Below are 12,069 nucleotides of genomic sequence, written 5' to 3'. Positions count from 1 at the left end.
TTGCCCTTAACTTATGTCTTGGCCTTACGTGTGATTCCTATTATCTTCATTTTTTTTCCTAATTACTAGGGGACTAATGTGTGATTCATCAGTGGTGGGCAATCAACCATCATCTCGCAAGTGTATGAAGATGACAAAGCTTCTGGTCAGAAGTGTATGAAAATTTTGTTAGTTTATTTATAACATTAAAGGTAATTCGAGAAGCAGTCATAAAAATCTAGAAAATGAATATGTAAACAATTGCAAGAGGGAGCTTTGATTAGGTCCCAAAAACCGAGTGGTGGCATGTCCGGGCTTTCAATGTGAAAAGCTCATTTGCAGCCAAAACCCTAGCATGCTTTGGAAGGTTGAAACCCTAGGGTTTTCTTATATGTAGACCAAACCCCGCTCTGTGTGCTGTGTTTTAATGCATAAGAGGAGCCATGGCGATGGCTGCTGGATGGTTGCAGACTGTTATCTCATGTGGTGAGTGATCTTCCCCTGCGCTCTCTTTAGGTTTTCGTCTTTATTTCTCTGTGCAGTGGCGAAGCCCCCTTTCCTGCTTAGGTTTCCGAGTGGGCAATGTCATTTATTCATGGGCGTGGGATGTTTTCCTGCCGTTTTAAGAAACGCCTCTCCATTCTGTTTTCTATTCCTCTCTGTGCTTGTGCGTCCTCTGCTTCTTGCAGTGTGGAATTTCCAAGGCCACGTATCATTTTTCACAGGTGTATCCATGAAACCTTGCTCTTCTAGAGCTGTTTGTTTCCTTTCCAAGGCTCTTGCAGGCTTGAACAGAGAGCTCCATCTTCACGTGTGCTTGTTATGTTGTCATCTTTAGTTGAACCATGCCCTCACCCTGTTTTCAGCCTTGCCTGCCTTCTCATCTCTCTCTAAACTCCATTCCTGCTCTCTTTCATTTATCAAAAAGGAGTGAGACATTTTTGGGGTTCTCTCGTGAAGAGAGGAGAAAAAATTAGAGTGGAGAGCAGGTTTTTTCGTTGTGTTTCCGATCTAATTGGAAAGGATAGTCGAAGAGGCCTCTCCTCAGCTCGTACGAGGGCATTTATGTCAGAGGGAAAGGTATGCTACCATCTACTGTGGCTACAAATGTGGCTTTGCAGGTTGTGAAGGCTACAAGTGTGGCTTTGCAGGTTGTGAAGCACGTAAATCTGATAACATTGATTAATACGTCTGCCGTGCCCATACTCCCTAGCAGCATGCCCAGTCAATCACTGGGCAGTGGGTATGCTTTGGCTAATACCTTCCAAAACCTTGTTGAGCTTGAGCCTATTTTGTAATTCTAGGTGATGTCTATTTAATGTTTCCCCCTTGCAATGAGAACCTACCTTGTAGCAATATCTTGACTGAGCCCCTGATGCCATAAATATCATTTAAATTTTGCAATAATCAGCTTCTTGTGTCTTTCTAATCTCACAGCTTTCTGGAGTGTTCCCAAAAGTCAAGGCAAACATTACTGTGTTATACTTGTTCCTTGACCGCCAAAGTAAGCTTGTACAAAACCTTCAGCAAACTTAATTTTCTGGCTTCTGATAGCTGAGATATTTGCGCTTAGTCTTATTAGGCTTTTGGCTTGTCAGTGGAAAGCTTGCCTGTATTGCACAGCTGACTTCTCATTGTCGGGATTTAGGATTGGCTAGTGTCCGGCCCTGAAAGCAGTTTGAATCCTCTACTCTTACTTCAAGCCTCTTACTTCATGCTGCAATGGCTCCACATCGTTATCATGTATATTTACTAGCATGTTATCTGATAACTTGAAAGTGTGGGATGACCTTTATGAGCTGCTGGGCATGATGCAAGGCTCTCAAAGGTTGTAAAGTTGGTTGTATAGTTTTGATTGTTGGAATGATTTAGAATGTGAATTTGGAATAAATCAGGGCTTTGCTACTGAATTCAATCTTAGCTTGGTGAAGTGGTTATTAGTACAAGGATGGTTTTTTGAATGAGACCTTTTCAAGCTGTAGTTCAAGGAGCTTCTTTTGATTTCAGTATGGCAGACTTGCTGTAACTGTGCTCCAATGCCCAGGCTGCTTAAGCGCGAAACCTGCAAGTATGGGGCCAATGATGTCAAGCTTAAGGCTGAAAATAATAGCTGATGGAAAATACGACTAGGACGAACTGAGGCCTCTCTTGTGTTAGAAGTCTAATGTGTTCTTTTATCAGCTAGGCTTAGCTGTCTCAGTAGTCCAGGCCTGAATGATATCTTGACATAAGCGATGCATGATGGGCTATTGTTCTGGATCGTTTGTGTTTTCAGTGATGATGAAGTGTAGTAGTCGTGGTCATGGTCGTGTGGGCTTTGGCTGCAAGTTAGAGGCCAGTGATGATAAAACAAAAAAAGACTGAATAGCATGCCTGATGCCTGGACGATTTGACTCTCTGAGGCCTCGCTTGTACATTGAAGTGCTAAAATGTGTCTACCGTTATTCACTGGTCTTTAGAAGTTAGGGCTTAATGTTAGAGATATATTTAAGAAAAGGATTAAGTTTGCTTCGTGCTTGATGCAGTCCGATGCTTGAGTTGCAGCTCTAGCCTCTCTACGCTATGGATTATTTGGATGTAAGACTTTGTTCCTGTAGCAGACTGCATTTAGACCTGTTCATTGTTGCATGGTCTGTTATGAGCCATGGAGCAAGACTCTTACCAAAAAATAGATAACAGTGCTTGGGATGGCTTCTAATGCCCACATCTTAAGTGCTTGTTCCTCAAGCTTGAAGCCATTGATGTCAAAACCAGACCTGAACAGAACAATTCATGATCAATCATAGCTAGTATGAAGCAAGGTTTTGTCTACATATCAAAGTTCTTATGCATTTATTCTACTTCTTCTGAGATGTCTGGTTTCAAGGAGAATTTTTTGTGTTAAGAGGATAAGTGTGCATGTGAATTTACATAGGGCTTTAAATATGGGCAAGGCTTCAAATTTCCATGCGGCCAAACTTACAAGAAGTTCGCTATCTGGTCTTGCATACATCCAAGCATGAATTTGTGTCCAGTGATATCATCAAGTATGGCTGAGCTTCATGATTTGAAGATTTGCTATGACTGGATGAATTGAGGCTTTGCATGGTGTGTCTGGTGTAAATCTGGAACTTAGTAAGGAGTTTAGGCAGGAAGGAGTTCAGGTCATTTGTATATCTTACCTGCCATGTTTTGTACTGTTAATGCAGAAACCTACAGACAGATGTTACTGGTTTACGTTGGTTCCAGATCAGTAAACAAGTAGGCAGGGGTGTGTCTCGTAGAACAAGTTGTGATTCGTGGATGAGGAACAATTATCTGTTCCTACTGTTAGGTGCTTTTGATCTTTACGGTTCTTTCGTTCCGGTTAGTAAGCAAGTTGACGGGGGTCTCGCAGAACAAGTGGAGATTCATGGATGAGGAACAATCATCTGACTTGGATGATTCTGTTCCTACTGTTAGTGTGCTTTTGATGTTTATGGTACTGCCGTGCTTTGGTTCCTGGTTAGTAAGCAAGTAGGCAGAGGGCTCAAAGAACAAGCGGAGATTCATGGATAAGGAACAATAATCTGGCTTGGATGCATATGTTCCTACTGTTAGGTGCTTTTTATTTTTGTAGAGAAGCCATGTTACAAAACTGCATGGGTTAGTGGTGCTTTCGTTGGGGAGATTAACTGCTCAAGATCAAGGGGGGCTGCCCTCCGATGTGTAAACTCCAAAATAATCGTTCTTGTTAAGTTCTATTGTCAGCTTTCAATGCCCAGTTCTTAAGTGCTTGTTCTGCAAGCAAGAGGCCATTGAAGTTGAAATCTGGCCTGAACAGCTTACATGTTCTATCATGACTAGGACTAACTGAGGCCTTGTTTATATATAGAAGTTCTCATGCATTCTACTTCTTCCGAGAAGTCTGGTTTTCGGAGGATCTTCACGTTGCAGAGGACAAGTGTGCATGTTACTTAACAGTGGCCATCAAATATGGGCATGGCCCTTGAGTTTTCATGCTGCCAAACTTGCAAACGGTCGGGTATCTGGCTCACAATAAATCAGTCTAAAGACACTCCGTCAGAACCTTCGCTTTCAGAGATGTTCTAGAAGTGTAATAAACTTGAATAGCTACTCATCAAAGAGACGTTCTAGAAGTGTAATGAACTTGAATAGCTTCTCATCAAAGAGACTTATGGTTCTAGTGATTCTTGCAGGTGCAAATGTTCATTGGACTTGAGTGCTTGGAGCCTCTCATCAAAGAGACTTATGGTTCTATTGATTCCTGCAGGTGCAATTGTTCATTGGACTTGAGTGCTTCTAGGGGTCAACTGTGCACTGGGCTTGAGGGCTTCCCATTCTTGGGTTTTGGAGCAGCCATAGAGGCTGTGCTTCATATGTGTGTATCATAGCCTAGGTGTCTTAAATCTGCTGAGCCTATTTAATACATGCACCTGCGCTCTTTAAGTAGTGTATCATAGACTTTTCTTCCTGGACGTTCTTCTACATTGAGGAAGAGTCCAGATCAATGGAAAACAGATGTGTCAGATTATTGTTAGCGTGCAAAAATGGAATTTGTCATCTGCCATATATTATGTAGATATTGCCTAGTGTGAGTGATCGATCCAATTGCTTCTTGCCAAGGCTTTTGTGAGGTGTTGACTTTCTTTATGCACTGTTGTGACTAGACCTAGGGCAATCCATCTTTTTGATATTGAGTCTCTAAATCTAGTCAAAAAGATTGGCTTGGGTTTACGTTTGTTAGGTAGCTGTGCCTCTGGCCAATGATGATTCCTCATCCTGTAAACAAGGAAGATTCCTCCTTAAATCAAGAGGAGTATCTAGTGTCAAATCTTTGGATTAGAGTTTTTCCCAAGAGACTAGTTGCCAATGCCAGCTTGGACCTCAAAAAAGATCCAAATTTTAATTGGAGTAAGTATATACAACAATTGTTCATAAAGAGACATTGTTTTAACATTCTATGAAATATGGAGCCAATTCTTGTTATTAGAAACCAAAGTTCTGAATTAAAGTTGTATAGTGTTGCTGATTACGCTGGGGCTAGTTTGGTTGTGCTGCTGATGATGATGAATAAGGAAGTGAAAGAGATGAAGGAAAAAGATCATGTCATGCTGAGGCGTTTTTTACCTGCCGAACTCTAGCATGGAGTCACTGTAAGGTGGGTTGAAATACCTCACCCCTGCTGGGACATGTTGTGCCCTCATGTAGCCTATCAGGTTTGACACTTAAGATTTACACACAAGATGCTGTAGCGGGGAATGTGACCAGTTTGCCTTGCCAAAATTTTCTAGATAGTTAGGAGTATCCAAAGGCAAAAACCGAAGGTTTATTATATTCCCCAGGTTTTGCAACCCAACAGTACAGATTGGCCCATACCACCTGCCTATGCGCCGTGGTTAAGAGGGATGATTGCTGTATTTCATGATGCCTGTAGTCGAAGAGGCTCCATTTCATTGAGTGCACAATCTGTTATTTGATTTCTATCATGGTTATGGTTATTTAGCTACCTCAGTAAACCTATAAAGCCCCAAATGCAATTCATTTTGGTCATTTGTGCTGCATATATAGATTTATCTATCCCAGGTGGAACATCTTGTGGAAGATTAAGGACTCTTGATAGCACCTTCATTGAGGTGCCCAAATGATGCTGTTTATATTTTTGTGTTGTTGCTAGTTTTCACGACATCGACCTCCATTGAGTTTGGAGAGATGATCAAGGAAGTCCCTGCATTTCACCCATACTCTTACCCCCTCTCACTCTCTTAAGCTTGCATTGTGCTTTTCTATTTGTCTTGCTTAAAGTAGATGCGTTAAGCGAGGATGTGACCTTTCCAAAACTTAACATACAAGACGAGACCTACTTTGAAAGTCCTTGCATCTCACCCTTACTCTTACCCTTGCTCTCGCTCTCTTTTTATCTTACGCTGTGCTTTTGTATTTGTGTCTTGTTTTAAATAGATGCACTGAGGGAATGCATTAAGAGAGGGAATGCATTTCCTTAATGCATTGTACTTTTCTATTTATGTCTTCCTTAAAGTAGATGCATTGAGGGAATGCATTAAGAGAGGATATGACCTTTCCAAGTCCAACTTAACTAACATCCAAGACTAGATCCATATTGAAAGTGGAAGACAGCTATGATAAAGAACCATATGCGCAATGATTGCTGTAGACGAAACTCAATATTAGATCTAAAGTCGTGATAATTTTTATTGCTTGATGCAAATGGTTTTGTGATTCTGCGAAAATATCGTATTTAATGTTGATGACCATAAACTATGTATATTCTTGGCATTTGGAATTATTAATGTAATGAAATTATATATAATGGTTAAGTTCACAAGACCAAGCGTATGATTAGACATTATGTAGAGAACACAATAAGGATACTATAATGCATGATACAACTTTCTTATGCCTACAATGATTTGAGAATGTTCCCATTTCAAACACGTGTAACCATTATGTGTCACTAACTACCTTACATCTCTTGTTGGGGACACTTCACACTCCATATGAGAAGATTAGTGTTGGTCTCCATTAAACCTTTGACATGATAGAAAGAAATGTCAATGAGATTCCTTATTATTACTATAAATTGATCATTAAGACTAATGGATTTGTGTCGAAAAAAATGCAGACTATGAGAAATTATAAGCACTTATTTCGAAGAAGACCATGAGAAAAGGAATGCATAGACGATGAAAGCATCTTTCAAAAAACTGTAGATCATGAGAAAAAAATGCATAGACTGTGAGGGTAGATTTTGAAAGGTTAAATTAATGTCAATGGGAAGCACAACCACTTGTCCCTAACCAAGAGGTTTTGAGTTTGAACCTCTTGGGTTCGAGACTTGACACTGTAGGGTTGTGTGTGAGTGGTGTAGCCTCTAGCTAGGCTACATTCCCTAGAAAGGGAGCTTTGAAAACGAAAAGTTAAAATTAACCTTAATGTCTTATAAGGTGAAAGCCTTTAACTTTTAACCTCTTAAGGGTTTGTTCATATGCAAGTTCAAATCACATTATTTCTCGTCTTAGTTTTACACAACTTTTGCCTAGAAAAACCATGTGCCAAGTAAATTGATTTGAAAATAGTTCAATGGTTTCTACAATGTTTATCATCATCAAATTGGAAGTGTGAAATTGTTTTTTTTTCCTTTTCACACAAGTTTTTCTCTTAAGCTCTTTGGCGTGGGACATTGGCATATAGTTGAGGTTACAAGACGAGTCTTTTCCTCAATTATAAACTACTCAAGCACAATCCACGAGCTCAAAGATGGGAACCAACGAGAAGCCACATCAATCGACATGTGGATCGTTATGTATTGTGTCCCCATATTTGTGCCAAGTTTGGCAAGAGACCATGGCTATTCTCAATATATTGTTGGTAAGATCATTTTGTTAGCACCTTTTCTTTAGTAAAGAGGGTTGCAAAGATGGATGAAAGATTGGATGCATTAGCCTAGCAATAATAAGTTGGATAGAAAAAATTATCAACTATGGAAGTTCAAAATGAAAAATTTGTAGGTTTTTGAGGGATTTATGGGAGATCACCATAGGTCTAGAGAGAAGACCAAGGATGTGTATCTATCCCCGATTGGAAGACACCTAAGAAGGGGGTGATTGAAATGAGAGAAGGGGGTGATTGAAATTAGAGAAGGGAGGGGGTACTCGAATTCTTCACTTCAAGAGAAAGTAAACTTTGAGCCCTAGCTTCAACAAAAAGTGTCCGAGTTTGATCAAAAAGCAAAAGAGCATTATGTATGGTTAAAATGTGTTTGTAGGATCATATCATTTCATAAAGACATTATTTCAATTCCCTAATGGAGGCTTGGAATACCCTCTATGAAGAAATGCATACAACTCAATTGCTTTGAAGATGAAAGAGCATGAGTTGGTGGTGTCTTTGTTGACAAACCTTAAAGATGTATGTGATGAGTTGTGTAGAGTTGGAGATAAAGTTTTTAATGTGGATATGGTAACTATTACACTTAATGCTCTAACCACCACTCATAAAAGCTTGTGTATTGAGCTCGATAGAGATGAACCCCCGATTGTTCAAGGGGGAGTGAGGAAGCATAAAATGTGAAATCAAATTTCCAAAGAGGAAGAGAAGGTCAAGGTCATAAAAGAGTTATGTTCATGTCAACATCTTACCTTAGCCTTGCCACCAAAGCATGTGTTGTTGGGTCTTTCCTTAGTGCCACAAATGTAACTTTCCTATGTGTGTGTGGTAGTTCATATGCCCCTTACTAATAGGGTGAAGGGAGATCTCTCTATGCCTAGATGGGGACAACAAGAGATGGTCCTTCGTAATGGTTCTCTCTCACACAAGGTAGGGGATAAAGGGGAAGCTAACGCAAGAATACAACCAACAACTAATCCTATCTAGCAAGCATCCATTATAACATGCAAGATTCAATATCATACATGCAAGATTCAATATCATACATGCAAGTATGAAGAGAAAAAGAAGAGCTCACGATTAAACTATTGCTGCAAGGGAATGATTGTGTATTTGCTTATTGTAAAAAATGACTTATACACAAGTGACTAGTTTTCACACTAGGTTAGCCAAACTTAAAAATGGTATGGTCTCTATTACTAGTCTTAAGCAAGTATGTACACAGAGTCCATAGACTTTTCGTATTTGACATTAAAAGCTAATTGACATTAAGCACAAGGTAAGGCCACTTTTAATGTTTCAGCACCATCTTGTAAAAGAGGAGTGCTTGTTCAGCACGTAAGATGGCAAAAGCACCTCATGCTAGGTTCAATGGGTGAACCCAGGTTAACATACAGAGTAGTTAACATACTCCTCTTCATAATGGTGATTACGTCATCGTGCACCCAAGGGAATGGTTGAGTTGCTGCCGAGCTGGAACGGTGTGGATGGTTTAGGATACACTATGAAGTTAGCATCTAAGGTGAAATGATAGGGTTTGGGACCGATCCGTAGCCGATGCAAGAGGGAATATTGGTAAGAAGCTTTGGATAGCGCTTTGGTGGTAGACATCTTATTAAGGTGGCATGAAAGGTATAGGTAATGTAGAAGTTCTTCTTCATGGCCTGCTTCTATTGTGGAAATGGCTAGGACCCTTTGGGGTTAGGTAGGTAGAAGCACAATCTATGCTCTATGATTTGCGGAATGAGCACCAGGACCACCATGGAATGATTTGCATGGGTAGATGGTAGTTCAGATCTTCTTGGCATGACATTATACTATACTTCGAGCTCCTAGCGTGATGCCTAGAGATTAGGCTTCTTGATGGCAAATATGTCAATTAGGGCGAGGTTGTGTTTGTGTTGAATTGGAGTCGAAGAAGAGGTTACATGTCTTGAAGCTCTTTGGAGATACCGACAAGGTCAAGGGTTCTCTAGGTGATGGGTCGAGCTAGGCTTGCATAAAGACAATGTAAGGGAGAAGGAGAGCTTGAGTTCCTTACAAACACATACACACAACAGAAAGCAAGACACAAGAGAGAGATGGATGGCTGAATTTTCTTCTATCTTCTTCTCTTCTCTACTACAACGTATGATGGTCGATCCATAGTGTGAACTCGACTATATAAGATAGTGCTATAACTATGTCATACTCTAATATTCCAAATGTGGCTGTTACACACAGAGCCTGTCATCCACTAGCAACATATTAACCATAATCTCACCAACGGTGCTAGTGGTATAAATGCGGAACACCCAGGTGGAACATCAACCGTAGCACTAGTTGAACTCGATAACTCAACACTCCCCCTCGAGCTCAACTACACAACACTGCACTCCAAGTAATCTCCTAAACTTGTGAAGCTTCTCTATATCCAATGCCTTTGTGAAGATGTCAGCTACCTAATCTTGTGTGCTGACATTTACCGGATCTACATCACCTACTAAAACCTTCTCCCTCATCATAAAGTGATAATTTACCTCAATGCTCTTTTTCCTAGCATGATGGATTGGGTTACTAGCCAACAATATGCTACTCATGTTGTCACAATAAATGACAACAACCTTATCCACAAGCTCACCCATATCTGACTAAGTAGCTCTAAAACCAAGCTACCTCACATGCTGCTACCATATAGCAACGCCCCTGTACTCTACCGTTGTACTCGACAAGACAATTATCAACTGTTTCCTTGCTGCTCCAACTCACATCAACGCTTCCAAAAGAAAACATAAAGCTACTAGTAGATCTCCTATTACCAGCCCAATCAACATATGTGTACGCATGTAGCTATATCTCTGTGCTAGCCTCTTAGAAAAGTCCATAATCAATTATGGACTTTATGTACCTAAGAATCCGTCTAGCCACATCCAAGTACGGCTTCCTGGAGGCCTATATAAACTGACTCACAAATCTAACAACATAACTCAAGTCAGCCTAGGCAATCTCACCACCTCTATACCCACCTCTATACCCAAGAAATATGATAGCTTATCTAAATCCTTCATTACAGACTTCTGCTTCACAAGTAGACTTCTGAGCAGAAGATGCTACCTGGAAAGATAAGTCAAAGTTGTATCAAGATTTTTCCTACCTATTTTTGAGATGATATCTTGATTTCTTTATTAAGAGGGGAAGGACGTAAAATTGTTAAAATTACAGCAATGTGATGAGCTATGGTGGATCAAATGCTAGAATCAATATCATTAACAAAGTGATTAGATGATAATTAAGATATAATTAGTGGATAATTAACTAATAACTTAATGTAGGCATGGATAAACAAAAACCAATAAGTTCTCATTAGACCAATGCCTCAATTTATAGAGTTTACATCCAAGCATCTAATCCCACTGATTTCTCCTTGATTCACTCCACCTCTTTTGCTTGATTCTCTCCACCTCTCCCTGAATATCTCCACACTGATTTCTCCTTAATTCTCTCCACTATCTCCACACTTCCTAAATCTTCTCATGCTACCCTTTATTCTCTCCCAGTAGATTCTTCTCACCTTTTCATCACAGGTTCTCTCACATTTACAGATTCTCTTTTACAGTCTCTAGCCAAGGGCATGTTCATGCACACACCCTATTCACTTGTATCTTTCAACACCTCCCCTCAAGTGAATACTCCTAGCACACCTGGACCCTATACCAAGTTTTCCTCTTACTTGATAGTCCGCGACCAGTGCCTCAAGTCGTCCCTAAACTCATAGTCCTTGACACTCTCTCTCTCTCTATGTGTCCAAGGCTACTACAAGTGCCCGCGACCTTGACTAAAGTGCTCACACATACATCTACCACGTGGCCTACATCATCGGTGGCTCAGAGGTGGTTTTACTCTATTGGGGCAGGTTACATTGGGTTGTGGGGTCTCTCTCTCTCTCTCTCTCTCTCTCTCTCTCTCTCTCTCTCTCTCTCTCTCTCTCTCTCTCTCTCCCCCTTCTCAGAGATTTTCACATGGCTCCTCACTCTTGTCTTCAGTCTTCTTGACTCTCCACTTATATATATATATATTCTAATCTTCCACCATGCCCGTGTCTTCTTCCCATGTCGGTGTTGACTCCTCCTTCTCTCTCTCTCTCTCTCACACGCTCATGCTCCAGTCGCCCCCTCTTGCTCCTACAAAACCACCCCCCTTACCTCTCAACGTTACTATCCCCCCCTTCTCTACGACACTGTAACATACCCATCTTCACCTAATAAAGAAATGTCCATGTAATAGATAAATTTATGAGTTTTTATGGTATAAAAATCAATGATTTTATTAAATGAGTCATTTTTACTTAGAATCTTCGAATTCTGAGCCCAAATTTGGAATCTGCATGCGATTTTACCCTAATATAGGATTTTACAGCCTCCAAAACGAACACCGGATCAAGCTTATACGCAAATTTCAGTCACTTTTAGTTAAAAAGCGACGACCTTTAAACCTTAATAAATGCACGACCGGGCGTCCGATTGACGAACGGTCTGCACCCCAACGACCAGGAGAACATCCCGGACAAAAAAAAAAAATTCGTCCCTCGGGGCGGTCTGATACGCAAATCAAGGTTGGCGTTTCCCAGATCTGGGGACCCCACCCCAAAATTTGGACCGTACACACTTACGAGGGTGCCCGTACGATGGCCGCACAAGACCCAAAGGATGACCGCCCACTATGTGG

At 40.6% G+C, this 12,069-nt stretch overlaps 1 long non-coding RNA gene across 1 annotated transcript; it reads left to right on the top strand.

Moving 5' to 3' along the window:
* The first annotated feature begins 291 nt into the window (after positions 1–291).
* Positions 292–2,792, top strand: LOC147614761 (uncharacterized). The gene is made up of 3 exons (XR_015262978.1): positions 292–465; positions 1,417–1,483; positions 1,628–2,792. It is a non-coding gene; the product is annotated as an uncharacterized LOC147614761 (long non-coding RNA).
* Positions 2,793–12,069: the final 9,277 nt, after the last annotated feature.

Source organism: Cibotium barometz, chromosome 41 (genome assembly GCF_041138505.1).
Source record: "Cibotium barometz isolate CiBa-2024 chromosome 41, ASM4113850v1, whole genome shotgun sequence".
In the NCBI taxonomy this organism is placed as follows: domain Eukaryota; kingdom Viridiplantae; phylum Streptophyta; class Polypodiopsida; order Cyatheales; family Cibotiaceae; genus Cibotium; species Cibotium barometz.
The sequence above is the reverse complement of the archived record's forward strand: the minus strand, read 5'-3'. Positions and strand labels throughout refer to the sequence as shown.